At 42.5% G+C, this 22535-nt stretch overlaps 2 protein-coding genes and 1 long non-coding RNA gene across 4 annotated transcripts in view; 1 reads left to right on the top strand and 2 right to left on the bottom strand.

Annotated features, from left to right (window-relative positions):
• The window catches only part of slc11a2 (solute carrier family 11 member 2), a 137700-nt gene that overhangs the window by 81182 nt on the left and 33983 nt on the right, over positions 1–22535 (bottom strand). The window lies entirely within an intron of this gene.
• Positions 1–22535, top strand: part of LOC109925297 (HIG1 domain family member 1C-like) — a 151434-nt gene that overhangs the window by 95813 nt on the left and 33086 nt on the right. The gene's annotated exons all lie outside the window — the stretch shown is intronic.
• Positions 12161–21394, bottom strand: LOC109924007. Its single transcript, XR_002259830.2, has 2 exons — positions 21272–21394; positions 12161–16911 (listed from the first exon to the last, which is right to left on the bottom strand). It is a non-coding gene; the product is annotated as an uncharacterized LOC109924007 (long non-coding RNA).

Here is a 22535-nt window from a genome sequence, read left to right as displayed (position 1 = left end):
CCCATTCACAGGCGCTGATCACTGGGACCCAGAACATTGCAGGGCCCACTCGCAGGCGCTGATCACTGGGACCCAGAACATTGCAGGGCCCACTCACAGGCTCCGATCGCCAGGACCTGGAACATGGTCAGGCAGGGCCCGTTACTGATGCCTTGCCAAAGCAAAAGACTTAAAAATAAAAAGAACAAGTGAAGAAAAGAAAGAAAAGCAAATGGAAGTGAATGAGCTTAGGAGCTTGAACACAGCAAGAAAGAACTGATCATATTTTGTGGTAGTGAACCAACAAAAATGGCTTTAGTATTCTGATATAATGGGGGAAACTGTCTTATCCAGGCCTGGATAAGAGGCTGAACAGCCTTGACAAATCAGAAATGGTGGAGAGGTCAAGGGAAAATGTGGTGAGGCCCAGCAAGGGGTCAGTAGTGTGTATGAGTTGCACAGGGGCAGCATGTAGATGAGAAATAGGTGGGGTCTGTGATAAGTCTTTGAGGGGCTCCAGATGGATTTGTGTGGGACAAGGAGACTCAAAGCCAATGCTAGGAATGCTGTTGTTATGACTGGGATGGCTAAGGGCAGTCCCACCCAGCTAGCTAAAGAAAGATGGGTGTTGGAAATGGTGTGGTCAACAGCGTCACAGACTGCAGACAGATCAAAGAGCAGGAGGGAGAGTTTACCACAGGTAGTCATGTCAGATGTCATTTGCCTCAGAACCACTTCAGCACAGTGCTTGGAAGGGAAAGCTGAATTCAGTATGAAGTTGTGAAAAAGGTGGAGATGGAATTCAGAGGTGACAATTTATTCAGTGATTTTTGGAGACCAAAGAGAAGTTAGAGATGGCGTGTACTTGCACAGATATGTGCAAAGGGAGGTTTTGTTTATGAAGTGGGAGATGACAACAGAACTGAATGGGAGTGGGACAGTACTGAAAGACAGCAAGCTATTAACAATACCATCTGACATGAGAACCAGGAAGGGAGGATGATGGTGTTATTTTAATGATCATGCCTGTCCGTGACAGATTGACTTTGTGGGTTAGTTTATTTAAAACAGTAAAACACTATTAGGTCAGTGCTTTCCAATTGTGACCCCATTTCAAGGCCTGAAAATTGTCATGAGCTCACAGTTAGAGGGGATGTTTGGATGTTGTGACTTGGTCCAAACTCCATGGCAGCCACTCTTGCAACCCCAAAATCTTAACATGTCACCCTACTCGGGCTCCCAACCACCACTTTGAGAAGCCCTGTGATAACTTACAAAGCAGACATTACAGCAAACCAGCTGATTTCTGTGTGTAACGGCTAAGTCTGCAGATGCTAGAAATCTGAAACAAACACAGAGAATATTGGAGAAACTCAGCAAGTCTGGCAACATCTGTGCAGAGAGAAAAACAGAGTTAATGGTTCGAGTCTGATACTCTGTTTTTATTTCAGACTATTGCGACATTTAGGAGATAATCACGTTTGCTGAGGGCCTGGAGTCACGTGTTGGCCAGACCAGGTAAGGATGGCAGATTTCCTTCCGGAAGGGGGATTAGTGAACCAGGCAGGGTTTTACAACAATCACTGACTGTTTCTTGCTCAACATCACTGAGACTAGCTTTCATTTCCAGATTTTATTAATTGAATTTAAATTTCACCAGCAGATGGAATGGGATTTGAACCCATATCCCCAGGGCACTAGCCTGCACTTTTGGATTGTTGGTCGAGTGACACAACCGGTATGATTGTTGCAACAGTACAATTGTTTGCCCTATTTAAAGTGTAGGTTTGTGATTTTGAACATTTGAGCATTAGTTCTCGACAGAGGATTAATTAATTTGCTGTTTGTGAGATCTTGCGCTGTACAGTTTGGCTGTTGTATTCATGAATTGCTGCTTAAAAAGTACCAATGATCATAACTTCGGATTCTTTCATTTCAGTCTCTGTTTGTTTGATTTAAGCGTCACTAGAATCATGGGGAAACTGGTTTGTAGAGAAAACTGTGCTATGGTTTTCACAACTTTGCGTGGAAGAAGTGCTTCTGTCTTCTCTCTTAAATAGCTTGATTTGATTTGTTACTGTCACATGTACTGAGATACAGTGAAAAGTATTGTTTTGTGTGCTAACAGACCAATCATACCTTACATAAGGACATCAGGGTAATAGAACAGAATGCAGAATATAGTGTTACAGCTACAGAGAAGGGGCAGAGAAAGATCAACTCTAATATATGAGAGCTCTGTTCATAAGTCCGATCACAGTGGGGAAGAAGCTGTTCTTGAATCTGTTGGTACATGTTTTCAAACTTTTATATCCTCTGCCTGATGGAAGAGGGTGAAAGAGAGTATAATCGGGGTGGGAGGGTTCTTTCATTCTGTTAGCTGCTGTCCCAAGGCAGCAGGAAGTGTAGATGGAGTCAACGGATGGAATGGCTGGTTTGCGTGATGGACTGGACTGTGGTTCACAACTCTCTTTAGTTAATGGCCTAGTGGTATTATCACTGGACTGTTAATGCAGAAACCCAGGTAATGTTCTGAGGACCCAGGTTCAAATCTTGCCACGGCAGATGGTGGAATTTGAATTCAATAAATATCTGGAATTAAGAGTCTAATGATGACCGTAAATCCATTGCTGATTGTCGGGAAAAACCCATCAGGTTCACAAATGTCCTTCAGGGAAGGAAACTGCCATCCTTACCTGGTCTGGCCTACATGTGACTCCAGATCCACAGCTATGTGGTTGACTCTTAACTGCCCTCTGGGCAATTAGGGATGGGCAATAAATGCTGTCTAGCCAGCGACACCCTCATCCTGTAAATGATTTTTTTAAAAAATTGCCATACTAAGCTGTGGTGCACCTGGATAGGATGCTTTCTATGGTGCATCTATAAAAATTGGTAAGAGCCCTTGTGGATGTGGTGAACTTCCTTAGCCTTCTGAGGCGTGGGTGTGCTTTCTTGACTGTAGCATCGACATGGATGGGCCAGGACAGATCATTGATGATACTTACTCTTGGGAACTTGAAGCTCTTGACCACCTCCACCTCAGCACTGTTCACAGAGACAGGGGCATATCCTCCACTCTGTTTCCTGAAGTCAATAACCAGCTCCTTCATTTTGCTGACAGTGAGGGAGATATTGTTGTCTTTACACCATGCTACTAAGCTGTCTATATCTTTCCTGTACTCTGTCTCGTCCTTCTTTGAGATCTGACCCACTACAGTGGTGTCATCAGCAAATTTGTTAATGGAGTTAGAGCTGAATTTGGCCCCATTCTAATTTTAAGATTATCACAGTAGGCAGAGGCCACTTGGCCTATCATGCCTGCACCTCAGTGTTGGACTCCTCTGCTGGAGGGAGTGGGTTCCCGTATACCCTGTCAAATTTTATGAACATTTTCAACACCTTGATCAAATCACCCTTCAACTCTCTAAATATAAGCTAAACTGTAGGAAACCGATGAACATGCACTGTCTAAGCTTAAGCACGTATGGTAGTGATGCAGTGGAAGCACGTTGGGCCTGGAACCTAAAGGTGGATGGATTGGAACCATTCTTGGCTCTTGTGGCGCAGTGACAGTGTCCCAACCTCTGAGCCAAATAACATCAGTGAGCAGTTGGATTAGAAGTGATCGGAGCTCCTCTGGTGGAACCGGAGGGAGGAATACTTGGATTGCCCTGTGGTCGGGCTTTGTGTAGCCGCAGACTGCTTCTGGTGATTCATGCCTTTTAGAGATGTTGAAGGACATCCCTGTTGTCATCTAGGAAGTGTGGTAGCCAGCCCTGTGCACAGCAAGCTCCCACATAAACAAAGATGTGAAAATGTGTTTTTCATGAAGCCGCCATAATGGAGGGGCCGGTGCTGTAGTTGTAATGCCACTGGACGAGTGATCCAGGCTATGGGGCAAGGGTTCAAATCCCACCAGCTGGTGGAATTTATTTCAATAAATGGGCATGGATAAGATGGGCCAAATGGCTCCTGTAGTGATCGTAGCGAGGTCAGCCAGGTGGACCTCTTAGAATCTGAGTTCCCTGATTGGGGATGTTAATCTGGTCCAATCAGGGAGCCCTGGCTGACAGATATAAACAGGAATGTTATGCTTCTCGATGTCTTTCAGGAGAGGTGGGCACTGCGGTGGGGGTGGGGGGGTGGGGGGGCGCGGTGGGGAAGGGAGGTGGAGTGCTTTATTTCCCTCACAAACTCTATTTTGATTTAATCCCTGCCCTCCCCCTTCACATTTTTTTTCATGTAGCCATAACTGCCCTCATCGGGCTTTGCTTCGTAATGGTTCATTGGCCACACGGGTGTTTTTCCTAGTGGTGTCGTTTTTACTGAGTCTGTACACACACACACACACACACACACACACACACACACAGGTAATGTTGGGGAACTAGAAGCACTACTGCTGTGCAGTGGTAGTGTAGGGGTGAAAAAAAAAACAGGAATATCAGATGTTCTGTACCCTCTAGGAGCTGGCTTTAAGATAGCTGGGTCAGTGTCATGTACTATGCACGTGTGAATAAAGGGTGACTCGCTCCTGGCCTCTGTGGACTTATTTAAACCCCTTTCTGTGCTGTATCATTTCTGTGGGTTCTGAATAAACCTGGAAGAGAAATCTCGTGTCAGTTATGGTGACCGTGAAATTATCATTGATAACCTGATTCACTAATGTCCTTTAAGGAAGGAAATCGTTCATCTTTACCTGGTCTGGTCTTCACGTGACTCCAGACCCACTCAGCCACCTGCAGTTCATCCATTTATTAACATTTGAACAACTGCCATCTTTCCCATGAGACCGGATCTAGGGGCAAGGAACCTCAGTGATGTGGATTGATTGGAGAAGTTAGGGCTGCTTTCCTCAGAGAAGGCCAAGATGAGATTTAATTGAGGTATTCAAAATTATGCAAGGGCTGGACAGAGTAGCAACTGCTCCTATTGGTCGAAGGATCAAGAACAGAGGGTGCAGGTTTAAAGCATATTGCAAACGAAGCAATGGTGACACAAGAAAAAGTCTTCTCACTCAACAAGTGGTTAGGGTCAGGAATGCACTGCCTGAGAGTGTGGGAGAGGGAGAGGCAGAGGCAGAGGCAGAGGCAGAGGGACAGGCTTTCACAACAAGAATTGGATAGTTAACTGAAAGGGAACAATGTCTGGAGTGACACAAAGTGAATTGAGTCTTCAGAAGGCCAGTACAGACATGACAGCCAAATGGCCTCCTCTCGCACTGTATGAGCCATGAAAGAACGTCTGATTGGAAACATCGCGACATGCTCTTATCAGCAGCACTATGAGTGATTCAAAATATTTACAACTTTGAGACATAAGGTTAGAGACACTTTGCTCTGACATTAGGCCCGGTTGACTATTCCAGAGACATCCTGTTGCTAATGGAGTTTTGCTTGGCCTCTTACTTCCGTGCAGAATATCCTGTATTTCACACTCCTGAAGAACAATAGGCACACTGCTATCAAAAATCATTTGGTCTATATCTACAAAGACTCCTTTTAGTACTGATAGCAAAGACAACTTATAACAATCTCTCTCCTCCTGTTTTGCATGGGGTGTTCCTGCTGATTCATCTCAGGAACAGGCTAAGAGTAGGATAGTTAAAGATCCCTGGATACAGGTTTGCAGCTGCATGAAAGAATTCCACCATTATTTTAAGAACAACCACTTAAAAGGGCAATTACAGTAGGGGTTCATAATCCACCACAGTAGCTGGTGGAATTTAAATTCAATTAAACTGTGATTCCAGGTAAAAAGACAATAAATGCTGAACGAGAGGGAAAGTTCCTTGCCCGAGATGCCCATATCCCCTGAAAGAATGAATTAAATTCCCAATATGGACTGGTGGCAGGCATGTACTCTGAAAAATGAGATAACACAGTGTGGAACTGGATAAACACAGCAGGCCAAGCAGCATCAGAGGAGCAGGAAAGCTGACGTTTCGGGTCTGGACCCTTCAGACCTGAAACTTCAGCCTTCCTGCTCCTCTGATGCTGCTTGGCCTGCTGTGTTTATCCAGTTCCACACCTTGTTATCTCAGATTCTCCAGCATTGGCAGTTCCTATTATCTCTACTCTGAAAAATGGCTGCCCAGGCAGTTATCATCCAATTTCCACCTTATGCCAGTGAACCAGTCATAGCTGCTGGACAGATCAGAAATGGTGAAGAGAAGTGTCTGTAAGCAATTATTAAAAAAAGTAACTCATCAGATGCTGCTTGTGTTCATATGCAGCAATATAAGTCTGTACCCCCGTGAAATTTTTTTTAAAAACTGATGATTCTTACTAAAAAACACATTTCATGAGTAATCTACTTTTCATAATTCAAGTTCACTAAAAATATATATGTAAAGATATAATACATATACTGTAAGGTAGCTAAAATAGGTTAAGTAGGTATTGTCAAACCACTGAGCATAATACAATGGGCCCAATACTTGGGACATAGGTGTTGCTGGCTAGGCCAGCACTTGTTGCCAATCCCTTGGAGAAGCTGGTGATGAGCTGTCTATTTGAACCACTGCAGTCCAAGTGGTTTTGTAACACAGTGCTGTGAGAGGAGGTCCAGCAATTGTAACCAACTTTAATCTTTCACACAGTAAAGCATACCGAGGCTGTGTAGAAGATGCAGAGGAGGGCAACCAGGCTGATACTAAACTTTCAGAGTTCTTATTGACTTGATAGAGGTGTACAAAATGATCAGAGGTATAGATAGAGTCGACAGCCAGAGACTTTTTCCTCGGGTGGAGGTAGCTATTATGAGGGGGCATAGTTTTAAAGTGAGTGGAGGTAGATATAGGGGAGACGTCAGAGGTAGGTTCTTTACTCAGAGAGTGGTAGGGGCGTGGAATGCATTGCTGGAGAGGGTAGTGGAGTTGGACTCATTAGGGGCATTTAAGTGGGTATTAGATAGGCATATGGATGATAGTATAAGGTAGGGGTGGAGGTTAGATAGACCTTAGGTTTAGGGTAAAAGTTTGGCACAACATCGTGGGCCGAAGGGCCTGTACTGTGCTGTACTGTTCTATGTTCTATGTTCTTAGCCAGGACGATACACTTCAAGAATTGGGCTTATTCACTCAAAGCAACATAGACTTAGAGGGGACATGACTGGCATTCTTAAAGTGAGAGGAATTGGATTCTTTCCAGACGGACAGGCTACTGGAAGTGAACAGGAACGACAGGATTAGAAGGTGGCTCAGAATTTGCTATTTTTGCAGAACACTCTCTCAGATTCATGGAATGACTGCAGTCTCTCAATGGAGAACTGACAGGTTTCTAAAGAGAATCACAGAATCCCTGCTGTGCAGAAAGAGGCCATTGAGTCCACACCAACCCACCAAAGAGCATTCCATCCAGACCCCACCCCCTACCCCATGCCTGTAACCCGGCATGGGGTTTTTACAATGGCTAACCCACATAGCCTGCAGACTATGGGGCAATTTAGCACAGCCAACCCACCCTAACCTACACATCTCTGGACTGTTAGAGGAAACGCGAGCAGACACGGGGAGAATGTGCAAACTCCACACAGACAGTCGCCGGAGGACGGAATCGAACCCGGGTCCCTGGCACTGTGAGGCAGCGATGCTAACTGACATTTCTAGTTATGGAAAGGATGCCGTTTGTTCGCTGGGATTATGGTTTAGATTGGGCTGGAATTTTGTTCTCGGATCAGCACCCCCAAGGTGGGTTAATTTTCTTGGTCCTGACCCCGCATCAAGTCAATCACTGGCCAGGACGTGTGCCTGACCATTCACTTAGGGACAGGAGGTGGACTCCTGAGAGCAGACGTACTGTCAGAGGAGGGAGCTGCTAATGCAAACAGCAGAGAGAGGGGTGGGGGTGCCTCAAGATGCAAGCATTTTCTGAAAAGATTTTAATAAGGATGAGAATTTTACTGGCCATTGATGTCGAACTGCTATTCTCAAGGAGGGAGGGATAGCTGACTGGAAAGCTGCAGTCACTGGATGCATTGGAAAGGGCTGAAAGCTCTTATTTAAACCCCTGCACCTTTTTCATAGAATCCCTACAGTGTGGAAGCAGGCCATTCGGCCTGTTGAGTCCACACCAACCCTCCAAAGAGCATCCCACCCAGACCCAACGTCCTACCCTATCCTTGCATTTCCCACCCTGGACACTATAGGCACTTTAGCATGACCAATCCACCCTAACCTGCACATCTTTGGACTGTGGGAGGAAACCAGAACACCCGGAGGAATCTCTTTATTTGGCTCTCTCCCAGCCTTTCCCTTTCCTTCTCTCCTCCTGCATTGGGCGTCAGTTCTAACTGAGGGAGTGCTGCACTTCTGGATGAACTAGCTTGAACTGAGGGCCCTATAGCTTGCTGTGTGCAAATTGGCTGTCACAATTCCCACATTAGAGGGGTGACTACACTGCAAAAGTACTTGATTGACTGTCAAGTGCTTCAGAATGTCTTTAGATGGTGAAATAGACTCTATAAATGCAAGTTCTTTTTCTTGACTGGTGAAGTTCATCTACACTGTAAACTTTTGGCTGTCCTGGTAAACTTAACGAAAAGCGGTTTTGCCAATGTTGTTTATGATGGGAAAATAAGGGAAGAATTCACATATCCTGGAACTGCAAGGGAGCTGTTTCAGATCAGATCCTTTTACCCCAGCAAAAAAAAAGTATGGAACCCAATTTAAAGCGATTCTCTATTCTCACTCTATTGCAATGCTAACATTTAGCCATTTCAATGACCTGAACTTCACTCTCAGTTTGTGCAACTTGACTTTTTCCATTTCTTTGCATCTTATTACTATCTTTATTTAGCTGAAGAACTAAGTGTTCTTTGTTCCAATCTTCTGCCACAAGAGGGAGGTGTTGCATTACAATATGACTGACTGCATGAGATCCCAAAGGAGTAGGGCCAAAAAAAGCAGTCCTTCCTTGTTATTTACATTCATATTGTATGATAGTGTTGCTCCACAATCACTTGCAACAATTTAACAGTTTATAAAAAAGGAAGTGTCCAGCAGGCACCGTGTGTTTTAAGTTCTGATCTGTGGTGAGCAGTGACACTTGGGACTGCAGTCCTCCTTTTAATTTTAGATACTTTAGGCTATTGAAAATTCAGTCCCAAACCTCTCCTACTTTCAAAATGCTTCTCAAAACCTGATCTTTCGACCAAGCTTTTGGTTACCTGCCCTGAAATGTGCTTATATGGCTTAGTGCCAAACTTTGTTAAGCGCCCACCAATGTTAAAGATGGTACATAAAGGCAAGCTGTTGTTGCTGATAAGTCCAAGTGAAGGGCAGGCAATGTAAAGGGAACTGTGTCCAACGAAGAGGCACTCAGTTCGTAGCTTTACACACAGTGTAAAGGAGGTCCAACAGCAGTTTGGGTTAAAATCTGGGTAAATAACACTGGAGACAACATTTGATGCAGCAACTTCTCATTGCTACCACTGCAACCTTCCAGCTGCCCAGCTGTGTTGCTTCAATCTTCCACCTCAAAAGAGGTCGCTGGGTTAAATGTGCACTTGGCCAATCCCAATCCAGCCTCCTTGATTTGTTTGCGTGATTGGGACAGATAGCATAAATTTCTCTTGAGGTCAAATGATGCCATTCACAACTTGGCTCCCTCTGGTGCTCACAGGCTGAAGTGAATCAAAATAGCAGCAGGAGATTGAAGGTATGGCAGTGAAATGTGCAGATGACACAGAGATAGGTAGTAGGTTGTGAAGATGCCAAGGAAACAGACAGCCATAGACAGGTTAAGCGAGTGGGGAAAAAATCTGGCAGATGGAGTATATTGTGGGAAAATATGAAGTTGTTCATTTTGTCAGTAGGAATAAAAAGGCAGAGTATTCCTTAAACAGAGAATGACTGAAGAATTCCGAGGTGCAGTGGGATGTTCTAGTGCAGGAGTCATAAAAGTTACTATGCAGGTACAGCCAGTGATTGAGAAGGCGAATGGGATACTTTCCTTTATTACGTGAGAAATTGAGCATAAAAATGAGGATGTTACGCACTGCTTATACAGGGCATTGGTGAGACCACATTTTGAATACCATGTGCAGTTTGTCTCCTTATTGAAGGAAGGGCATAAATGCGTTGGAAGCAGATAAGATTAATGCCTAGAATGAGTGGGTTATCTTGTGACAAAACATTGAACAGACTGGACTTGTTTCCACTGGAGTCCAGAAGAATGGCAAGATGATTTTATTGAAGATTAAAAGATCATGATTAGTCCTGACAAGATGTGGAGGTGCTGGTGTTGGACTGGGGTGGACCAGGTCAGAAGTCACACAACACCAGGTTATAGTCCAATGGGTTTATTTGAAAACACAAGTTTTCGGACCAGTGTCTTGTGACTTCTGACTTGGTCCTGACAATGTAGATGTGGGAAGTACGTTTCCTCTTGTGGGTAAGTCCAGAATTAGGAGGCCCTTTTTTACGTTAGAAGTCATCCTTTTAGGACAGAGATGAGGAGAACTTTTTTTCTCAAGGATCGTGTAACTTTGGAACTCAGTCTCAGAAGGCAGTGGAGGGCAGGTCATTGAATATTGTTAGGACAGAGGTAAATAGATTGTTGTTAGGTGGTGGGGCGAAGAGTCAAAGTTTATCAGGGATAGATGATGCTGTGGACTTCAAAACACACAAACAGGTCAGTCATGATTTTATTGAATGGTGGAGCAGCCTTGAAGGGCTGAATAGCCTGCTTCTGGTCCTAATTTACCTGTTTGTATTAAATTAGAGTCTGCATTTGGAGAATAAGATGGAAACACTTGGAAAAATCATATCTACAGCACTATTTTATGTGACTGTCACAGATTAGGCCTTTACCTAACATTGTTGCATCTACAATCAAGAGTCCCTTATTAACCACAACCTCTCTTTATTCCCTGCAGTGCATGGATTAGTGTACACAGGTTGAAGAATTAACCTGCACCTTTTCCCATCAGTAAGTTGAAAAGGCTAAAGAATGCTTAGATTTTCTTTATTGATAGCAGGTTCGAATCCAGGTTTTCCTTCTGGTGTAGTCAGGAGCGTTGGTCTGATAGTGGGGGTCGGGCCCTTTGCCAAGGTTGAATAATCCTGATGCGTGGCCATCTAGAACATAGCGAGGGCAGCGAGAATGATAACTGCACTGATTCTTATAGATCTAGGACTAGAAAGGCAATACTAGAGCCCTAGTATATTTGTAACCCTCCTGGTTTCTACAACACAGTTGCAAACTGCCAGTGCAGTCACTTTGGGCAACTGGTCAATGAGACAAATACATCAGTTTATTAACCACCTCAATCTCCTTCAACTCATTTACTCGAGTTTACTGCACATTGCAGAAAGACCTTGCAGTATGATTTACCCTTGGTTTCAAGAAGCAGCAGTATAATCCCTGCCCTATTTGAACATTCAGTAAAACCTCCTCCAGTGTTCTGTAACATTTTAATTCTGTTTTTCATGTCAAAGGCCATTGGTAAATAAAATGGCTTCCAACAAGGAAGCATCATTGTTGAACAGAGGGTTTGTAAGTGGTTTTTAGGTGGTGGTTGGAAGGTACTTTAATGAGTTTTTATTGGACCTGACCTATATTCTTGGTAAAACTTTACCCCACATTTCTAGTGAAGAAATAGTTAAGAGACAGAATCAAATTGACTGTGCCTTTTTCTATTAACATCACCTTCGAGGTGTGGCGTCTAAGACTGATCTATGGCAGTGTCAACTGTCCCTCTAGGCAACTGAGCAATAAATGCTGCTGAAAAGCGACACCCTCATCCTGTGAATGAATAATTAAAAGAAAGGTCATATCGCAAATAACTCTCACACTGTATCCCAAAATGTTTTTCAGGAAAAAAAGAATGATAAAGAAAATATAACTGCTTGAAGGAATTATCAAGCTGTCATGTAAGCACAAAGCTCTGATGTGAGCATAACAGCTTTGGCGTGGCATACTTGGAGACAAATAGTTAGCCACGTGACATGACAACTCCAGGCCTCCAACTTTGGCAAGGCCAGCCTTTGGTGACTAAACATGTTGGAGAATCTCTCAGATTTCCACTAAAATGTAAAACCCACAGATCACAACAGTTAAACCACATAGAGTTGGATTTATAATAATTATTAAGAATAATATGTACAGTATTGCGTAGTGGCAGAAAGCCTCAACTTTGGTATAGTTTTAAAAATAGTTTTTTAAAAAATGGAAAATTGAATTTAACAGTTTTTTTTACAATTACAAAAGCATACAGTTAACTACAGGAATGTAGAGTTTGGAATGGAATGGTTAAAATACAAACTAAATACTTCATATGTAATACATACCAGAAAGACAAAATAAAATGGCGACCTTGTGAATTTGTACAGGAATATATAGATTATTTGAAGTCTATTTTCCCCAGGTCCACAGCTCACGTTTTAAATAATGACTACTGATGGGTAGACTTACTCAAATTCAGTATTAAGAAAAAAATGAGTCTATACCTTAGTCTTGACTATTATGTTGCCATCCACCCCCACCCCTACCTTTATATCAGATGGTCTTCCAGATGATGTCACAGGCTAAACAAGTAATGTAAAGTCATTCAATATATCACATCACTGGAACAATTCATCAATATATGGGGAAGCAGCATAAACTGAAAACTAAACTGACAGTACAAATCCAGAGTTCTAACCAAGTGCCATTATAAAAAGCTCGCTGTTGGGGTTATCTTATTAGAAAAAATGGAAGGCTAATGTATTCGCGCGAAACAACATGACACACCTTGCTTTAAATAACTGTGTAGTCTTTGGACAGCAACATTTAAAAACATACTTTTTAAAAAAAGTCCAATAAATAAAGCTGTTCTCACACCTGATTTGTGACACTTTTCAGTGAACCAGCAGATAATACATCAATTCCTCACCTTCAGGCTCAACCTCCACCTCAGGAAGCGAGTCAGCAATGAGAGAGATTTAGGCTCGATGGTGTACACTCGAGTATTTCCAAAGGTCCTGATTTTTCCATTGCTCAATGGGACATGTTGGATCAGCCTGGCTATGTCTCTAATAACGTGATCTAAATTTAAAGATAGTGTCAATTTAGGATGGGATTTGGGCCTATCTGGCATGTGAGCAGAGCACTATAATATAGCAGCACAATGGGCTTGGGAGAAGCCAGAGAATGAGCGAGGTACACACAGACAGACAGACACACACACACACACAGACACAAAGAGCTGTATTTTAATTCCTGAGGCTGATAGCATAAAGAAGGAATTTTCTAACTCACCAGACCTGCCTTGGTAAGAAGTGCCCTAAAACATGTAATTTTCACTCAGAGGGTGGGAGGATGGGGGCAGGTGCTGAAGAGATTTGGGCTCAGTGACCCTGGAAGCTATGAAATGTTTGTTCTGATTAACAAGGTTAAAAAGACAAGTCAAAAGGCATTGCATCTTAACGCATGGAACGTTCACAATAGGGTAGATGAATTACTGGCATAAATAGAAATAAATGGTTAATGATATAGTTATGATTACAGAGATGTGGCTGCAGGGTGATCAAGAATGGGAACTGAACATCTAGGCATATTTAGAAAGGACAGACAAAAAAGGAAAGGAAGTGAGATAGCATTGTTAGTGAAGGAGGAAATCAAAGCAATAGTGAGAAAGGATATTTGCTTGGAAAACCATGATGAGGAACCTGTTTGGATGGAGGTATGAAACACCGAGGGGCATAAAACATTGTTGGGGGCTGAAAGAAGAAGTAAGGGAAGGCATTAAACAAGAAATCAGAGGTGCATGTAATAAGGGTGCAACTATAATCATGGGCGATTTTTTTGTTGTGATGGGTTCTTTTGAGAACAGCACCCATGACAGAATTCTTCATTAAGGTGAAGAATGAAGTAGTTGAATCTGAAGCGAGGGTCCTGAATCTAAATAAAGGGAACTATGAGGGTCTGAGGCAAGAATTGGCCAGGAAAGAATGGGGAACCTTACTAAACAGGTTGACAGTAGCTAGGCAATGGTTCATTCTTATAGAATGTGTGCATGAATTACAACAATATTCATTCTTATCTGGCACAAAAGTAAAAGAGGAAAGGGGGCTCAACCATGGCTTACCAAGAAATTAAGGTTAGTATTAGATCCAAGGAAGAGACATATAAAAGTGCCAGAAAAAGCAGCAAGCCTGAGGAATGGAAGCATTTTAGAATTCATCAGAAGACGACAAAAGGTTTGATCAAGACAATGAGAATAGGATAGGACAGTAAAATTACAGGGAACTTAGAAACTAACCATAAAAGTTTCCAATAAATATGTGAAGTGAAAAAGATAGGCAAGACAAAATGTAGGATCCTTACAGTCAGATGTGGGGAAAATTATAATGGGGAACAAAGAATGTTAGAGTCTTTGGGAAGGGAACAGTGAGGATTCATTGGATTATACAAAGAATTAGATACAATAATGAAGGACAGCTTGATACATTCCGCATCCCCTCCCCTCTCATTTGGAACAAACAGAGTTAAGAAGGGAATCTGACAAAAGCGTCTAAAATTATGAAAGATTTTGATAGGATTAATAGCAAAAGACTGATTGTATTTCTACAGATTGCTGATTCAGGAAAATGAAATGGGGCCACAGACAAAAAAAAGACAAAATTTATCCCAAGTTATAAGAAGGTGTAATGTGTCACCAGATGTAGCTGTTGAAGCAGGGGACTGTGCCATCTTAAGGGGAAATCGAAAATGTTTGGAAAAAGAAATGAAAGGGTATGTGGAAACAGGAGAGAAATGGATGACAGCAGATTAATCTAGTTAATGAGCTATTACTGTGTGCAGCAGGGAGACTGGCCTCCTTTGTGCTGTAATTGGTTTATAAGATGGGGAACTATAAACAAACAAAGAACTAAGCATTAAAAGCACACATTTGAATTGAATGCAAAGCTAACTTTTGTTTTAAACGGAAGATGTTCTCACCTATTCTGCAAAATGACCACAGAGCCAACCGTAACATTTAATTGTATTTGAAATGCTTTACAACGTAAACATATAAATCTTAGACTCTGGGATTTCAGTTCAAGACTGTAGCCCATTTCATAAAATAGGCCAAAATCAGCTTCCAGCAGATTGTTGTAAAATCCATGATACTAGAACTGCAACTTTACATTGTAAAGCACAACTCTGGTGCTGCCTGATAAAACTAAAAACAGAGTTTGTTTTAAAATCGTTTTATGGTAGTATTTAGAGTTTACTGGTAATCATGGATACCAGTGTGAGCTGGTGGGATTAGCCCCACTGAACAGAGTTTAGTTTCGAAAACTGCACCCAATTAGGGAATTTCTCTTCTTCTACCTTAGGCTTCATTTCCCCACAATCCCCCCGAGGTACCAGCCACACTCTGGTCTCCTACCCCAGTGAGCCCAAGCAGCAAGAACCCACTGACATCCAAGTGAGTGAGATGCTCCTTTCAGGAGCCAGCTAGCAGAGATCAACTGCAGCAATCACTGGCAGAGATGGTGAACTAAGAGTTTGACCCAAGAATTGTATCAGAGCATTTAGGGATACTGGGCCTAAGTTTAAATGTTACTATAGTGTACATATGAAATAAAACAATTGAAAAATCAGAGGGCTTAATTCATTGGCTAGCCTAACAATAAGAGTCAATTCTCCTAGTTTGCATTCAGTTCCCTTACTTCCAATGGGAGATACCGCTCCAGTTAGCAAAGGAAGAAAAAAAAAACAGAACTCGAGTCCATAATTCCCAGATCAGAACAGAGTCATGAACAATTTCTAACTGGATGTCTCCCTCTTGATTCATACAATCAGGAAAAATAACAGCCCAAGTGCAGATCACAAGTCAGAGTTCAAATTCGATCGAATACAACCCAGCCTGGGTGCATGATGAACCTTTTACGTGCTAACTAAATGCTGACTCAAGAACTAGGTCAAGTCTGTGTGGATTGCACATCCTCCTCACTCAGATTTCCAAACCCCCAATCTGCTCCACCCAATGCCTTTCAATGCAATGAATCTGAAAAGTAGTGAAGAGGTCTGACATAAGGGGAGGAATCTTTGCTCTTTCATCTGCTTCTAGACAGACTTTGTAGGTCTAAATGTTAGTTCCATTGAATATTCTTCAATATTCTGGGAGATAAAATATGCTCCCATCCTTAAAAGAAGCTGCAAATCTAACTGGACAGTATTCTCTTTGGGATTTCCAAATAGATCAAGGAATTTAGCAATATTCGGAGAGCTAAACACCTGGAAATGAGTTTGAAATCAATATAAGAGGAAGATAATGTTCCAACATCAGCGGCCATTTTACTTTGGCAAAAACAGATGCCAAAGTTTCTTTGGAAACATCACAGAAGGTCAAATTAACTGTACAAAACATAGGAAGAATAATGGAAAAATACATTAAATTAATTAAGACTACAAGAACAGAAAGAACTCCACAGTTAATGTGTCCAGGTAATACTGCTGTAACAAGGCATTCAAATTTCACAGGCTAAGACAGCCAACACTTCTCTTGGTCTTTTCTATCATACTGAGAAACACGCTTCCTCCCAGCTTTGATGGAGCGTTGGGATCGCAAACACATAGTTGGATCATTTTATCCATTAAGTGGTGAGCAGGTTTTGTGGATTGGTTTTAAAAGAAAACTTATTTCCTCTTTAGAAATAAAAAAGAAATGTGCACTCTCCCTCATGTTTTCTATCCACACCACGCCAAATTTGTGTGGGCCAGCCTGGAATGGATTACAAAGGTACGTGTGCAGGAAGTCTGCCGTTTCAGGGAGTCGATGTGGGGCGACAAAAGAAAGTGCATCCCGAGATGCTCCTCGAGGGAACAGTTTTTTGATAACTGTCAATTTGGTCGCAGTTCCACTCTCCTCTTCCCCCGCCCAACTCTTTTCTTTAGAGATGTTTCCATCCATGTCGTATCACCGCGTCTGCACGTCGGAATGGTTGACTTCTAAGATCTGTGGGAAACAAAAAGGAAAAAGAAAATGGCAGTTGGCACCAACTACTTCACTCTGCCAGTTGGGCAACAAAGAGGCAATCAAGCTACAGGGCAAAGCAGCTGTGCAGGAAAGCAAATTCCGGAACGGCAAGATGTCAGGTTACGTCCAATCAAAATGATGGCAAGCCACTGGGATTGTTACGCATATACATACATTGATCCAGTACATACAGAGTCATTTGGCAGTACAGAGCTTGCATATTGCTGAAAAAGAGACACATTTTGTCAGATCTTTCCCTCTTGTGCTCATCAGGACAATTTGCAAGAATACCAACATAAAGGGAAAGCATTTATACTGTAGCAGAGGAGATTTTGATTGATTGGCAAGTAGATACTTATTGTAGAGGCATTACCATGGAGAATGCACCAGTTAATGGTTGTCATCATTAAGTACAAGATAAAATATGTCTTTTTCAGCAATAATCATCAGTGTTGGAAAATGTAGGATTTTTTTCAAAAGGGACTCAAAATCAGCCACAGTATTGTACAAACTGGATGGAGTCTAACACTCCCCTGGGCTCCTTTTTCCACACATTCTCCTTTGGGGAATTTACATGGTCAACAATACTCTCTAATGAAGAGCTGACACCACCAATCCTTTCCTGCCAAAATTCTCTTCCCTCTTCTATCAGAATGCAACGGTACCACAGCTCAGCTGCCTGCCTTCTACTGGTTGAAATTAACATTGTGCAGCGGACAGCTGGACAACTGTTATTTGTGTGGAATTTTGGTCCCCTCTTCCCCTTGGCCCTGTTGCTGACAGATGCACAACTTCACACCCCCCTCACCAACTTCACCCGGGAGGGAAGAAGGGAGATATCACAGGTATCTTAGGTTCCTTGGAGGCTGAGCTGACAGTTCATGCGAGCTTTGTTTGCACCACTTTATCTGCTTGAGCAGGATCAAGCAACATGCATAAGATATCAGAAAGCTAACAAAGAACAGAAAGGGAGCTGCAGAAGGGAAGTCGCCAGGAACCCATAAGTATATTACAGAAAAATTAAGATACAAACTGAAGGGCAAACAATATTAAGGGGGATTTTATTTTTCTGTTTATAGAACAAAAAAAGACAGGGTTACACAGGATTGGGTTTGCTTTGTCATTCAGCCGATCGTGCCGATTTTTTTTAAGCTCAGGGCTGAACTGTATCTCACCTCCATCTCCCCATCTTGGCTCCATATCCCTTAATACTCTACTGACTGCAGATTTACAGGAAGGCATCTTCCTGGCTTTCAATTACCTTAAGCCCTATTGACCAGGCCATTTTTTGAAACAGTTCAGGTACAAACATCTGCTTTCATGTCTGACTGCAAAAGCGTAGAATCATTGAATGGTTACAGCATAGGAAGAGGCCATTCTATCCATCATGTCCATACTGGATCTCTGAAAGAGTATTTCACAACAACTACTCCCCTACCTTTTCTGTTTCAGATAACGATTTAATTCCTTCTTGACTGCCTACAACACACACTCAGGCAGCACATCCCAAATCTTAATCGCTTGCTGCATGGAAGTCTCATTGTGTCACCATTGCTTCTTTTGCCAATCTATGTCGTTCAACCAATCTCTCCCCATCTATTCTGTCCACACCCCTCAGGATTATGGACAACTCTATCAAATCTCATTTTAACCTTCTTGTCTCCAAAGGAGAACAGTCCCAACTTTTCCAACCTATCCATGTAACTGAATATAGTTGATCAGCCCTGAGACCACTCCCAGGGATGTCCTTCACATCCTTCCTAAAGTGCAGTGCCGAGAGCTGCATGCAATACTCCAACTGAGGCCAAACTAGTAAAAAAATAATGAATGGAACAGGATTTGGAGGTGCAGTGGTAGTGTCCCTATCTCTGAGCTAGAAGGCCTGGATTCAAGTCACATCTATTCCACAGGAGTATCAGAACACATCTTAATGGACTGATTAAAATGTCTATAATCAACCTAGGCAAGAGAGACAAAGGAAGAACTGTTCCCATCATCTATAAGAAAATAGAATTGACTGAATCAAAAGTCCCAAAATTATCCCATCATCCAATCAAGAAGAGGCAGCCTTCGTAAACTCCTTTCTCAAAAACTAGGTTGAATAAGGATTAAGTTGGTGGTACTGCCATCATCTAGGTGCAGATATGAGGATATCATGTTCCCAGGTCAACACTTAAAAATTCCTGAAATATAGCACTGCCAAGTAGGGTTATTCCTCCAAAAAGGTGACAAGCCAGCTTTGTCCCCGGGGGCACAGTGTATAGATTTTGCAGTACAGGGAACAGGAGGGTTTGATGTTTTGACTCAGCAGCAGGGACAATCTAAGTGAACTCAACACAGAGTGCTAAAAAATCTGAACAAACTTTCATGACTACATAACATCCCAAAGTACTTTGAACAGCTTACTTTTGGAGCTTGGCCAATGCATGAGACATCAATTTTCAGGCAGCAAGTTCTCACACGTAGCAATGTGACATGTTCAGATCATCTACTTTAGTGATGTTGATTGAGGGACAAATAATAGCTAAGAGCCAGGAGAACTTATCTGCTCGTCATGGAAAGAATGCTGTCAAATCTCATATCCAATGCTTCAGCGGAAAGATGGCACCTCCAACAATGCAGCATTCTCTCAGTACTGCCCTGGAGTGCCAGTCCAAACTATATACTCAAGTTCCTGGACTGGGATTTGAACCTACAGCACTCTTGAGATAAGATTGCTACCAACTAAGCCACAGTTGAATACTGGAAGCCAAGGAAGAGGTAAAAAGAAAATCTGCAAAGATTTCCACTCGCAATGACCAATGCTCTGATGCCCAGGATAGCCCAATATCTTGCTGACACTCAAACTCTATGGCACTCACATGAGGTGCCAGGAAACAGCTCCCCCAGTCAGGGTCATTGCCTTTAGGAGAGCAGGGAAAGACAAGTTGACAAATAATGGGTCACTGAAGCCAAGTAGGATTATGATGAGGATGAGCACATATATCGGGAGAGTAAGTGATAGAAAACAGACATTTGAATGGAACAAGGGAATCAGTAGTCACGTTATTGATTTCAGACAACTCTCAACTCCTGTTTCTTAAAATCAGAGTGAAACAGAGCCTGGAGCTAACTCTTCTCCATAGGCATTAAAAACTTAAATGTAAAAATAAGTGCATGCTCACAGGCTGGTGAAAGCAAGGAGTTTCTCAATTGTCATGTTTCAGCCCAAACTTGCTACTTGTTTAATAATTGAGTGCCACATGATTCAACATTCAAGCAGGATTCATTGAGAAAAGGAAAATATGAAGAAGTTGTGTATTTGCAATACTTTCTAAAAGCAGAATAGTCGACCGAGATTGAAGGCATTCTGAAGCTTTCCCTTTGCCCCTTGGCCTCCACCGGGGACTCTTACTTAATGCTTTGATTTTCATGAGCATTTAACTTGGGTCTACAGATATAAAGGACTGGAGCTGGCAAGCCTTGCGAACACACTAGTTTCATTTCCGCTGCGTGTTTGACAAACTCTTACCCGTGTTGGAGAATTTGGAAAATTACCGTTCATACTCTTCCCTTTAGCTAAAGAAATGAAGAAAATGAAGATGAATGAATGATGATGAAAGAGGAGCAACACCTTTATAAAAAGGTTGAGATTGTCAAAGTCACCAGCTTTACCTGTAGCTAGAATGCCAGCAAAAAGAAACCACACTGAGGACAGAAAATGACCACAATCCTTTCAGAAATTAGAATTCCACATTAGAAATGATAACATGTCATTTAGGCAACACATACAATAAGCACAAGGACAGCAGCGAAGATGAATGAAAATGGGTATGGAAAAGAATGGAAGTGCTTTGGAAAACATTAATCAGACACACAAAGAAACAATGTAATTCTCTCGCCTGAAACTAAATTGGGACACATGCCCTGTAGATTTCTGCCATTGCCCTGTCCTATAGGTAGCCAAAGACAACTTGGCTGACAAAGTTTTGCTTGACCATCATTAATGCTCATTAGCAAATGCTACCAAGGGGCATTGACCAACTCTCTAACCAACCTCTAAGCTAGGGTACCGGGATACTGATGCCTGGCTAAGCTGTCTCCTGGCGGGATATTCAGGTCTAAATGAATCCCTGCCTCAACCAGCAAATTTGGGATGTCCCCATGTTCTCCCGTTGAAGGCAAGGAGCCAGCTTGTGGAACACTATAGGAGGTGTACAAAAAAAAACAAAACAGATACAGTATGTCATGAAGAAACCCCACCCCCATACAAGCAGTAATTCAAATGGAACGTGTAAAATGGATCATTTCCTTTCAACAAACAATAGAGACAAGAATGAAGAAACAGAATTATATAAACCTGTCTTAGCTGTAGACTGTAGAGGGCACAAACATTAACAATTGGACTCTTCACACAATGACGTTTCACAGAAGAACCAGGACCCACGTTTAGCAGTTCGGGCTGTGAAGGGCACACTCTTCAACGCTGCAGAAAGAAGATTGTGCAATAGAGAGAGGGGAGAGAAAGAGCAGCAGAGGGGTCGGGGAGGAACAAAAGAAAAAGAAACCACATCAAGTCATACAATAGAGAGGAGCTTCAAAACAGTCACAACGCAAAAAGCAACACATGCAATCGAAATGGGAAATCTCTATCCCTTATTTCATGGACCACTGCCTCAAGAATATGCACCGTGACTGGAACAGTTTCTCTCCTTTGCACTGAACAGCAGCCCACAATGTTGCACTGGAAGAATCCACTGTTAATTCTGAGGGATAGCTTGCTTGAAGGCCACTCTGAGCAATTCAGCCACATACCAGACCACAGTATGCAAGGCTAACTCCATGAATTCACAACCAAACACAAGATTCTGATCACAGTCAGCTGCTGACCTGCAGCCAGAATTTCCCCACAAAAAGAAACAAATTCTCGCTCCTGGGAATTTTAATGGAACTACTTCTCTCACTCTTTGGGTAGTGTGGTCAATCTCGTTGCCAGTACCCTTGCCTTTATTTAAAACTCTAAAATCAGAGGACATGAGTGGGAATGGCGGTGGATGTGGCAGGGTTGGGGGTTCAAACCTGACTTTATACAGGTTTATATTACAAACCAACTGGCTTTAAGTAGAGAAACGAGAAGCAACATCTTCCTGGAGCCATGGATGAAGGGGAACCTGGGTTGCAAATAACAACTCCTCAATGATTTGTTTTTTGAAGAAGTGGCAAAGAAGATTGATGGAGGCAGAGTGGAATTGTCGACATGGACTTCAGTAAGGCATTCAACAATGTTCTGCATGATGGACTGGCTAACAAGGTTAGATCACATGGAATACAGGGAGAACTAGCCATTTCGCTACAAAATTGGCCTGAAGGAAGGAGACAGAGGGTGGTAGTGGGGATTGTTTTTCAGAAAGGAGGCCTGTGACCAGCAGTGTGCCATAAGGATCGGTGCTGTGTTCACTGCTTTTTGTCATTTATATAAATGATTTGGATGTGAACATGGGAGGTATGGTCAGTAAGTTTGCAGATGACACCAGAATTGGAGGTGCAATGGACAGCGAAGAAGGTATCTCAGAGTACAATGGGATCTTGATCAGATGGGCCGCTGGGCTGAGGAATGGCAGATG

This window comes from Rhincodon typus, chromosome 41 (assembly GCF_021869965.1).
Source record: "Rhincodon typus isolate 14 chromosome 41, sRhiTyp1.1, whole genome shotgun sequence".
Classification (NCBI taxonomy): domain Eukaryota; kingdom Metazoa; phylum Chordata; class Chondrichthyes; order Orectolobiformes; family Rhincodontidae; genus Rhincodon; species Rhincodon typus.
The sequence above is the reverse complement of the archived record's forward strand: the minus strand, read 5'-3'. Positions and strand labels throughout refer to the sequence as shown.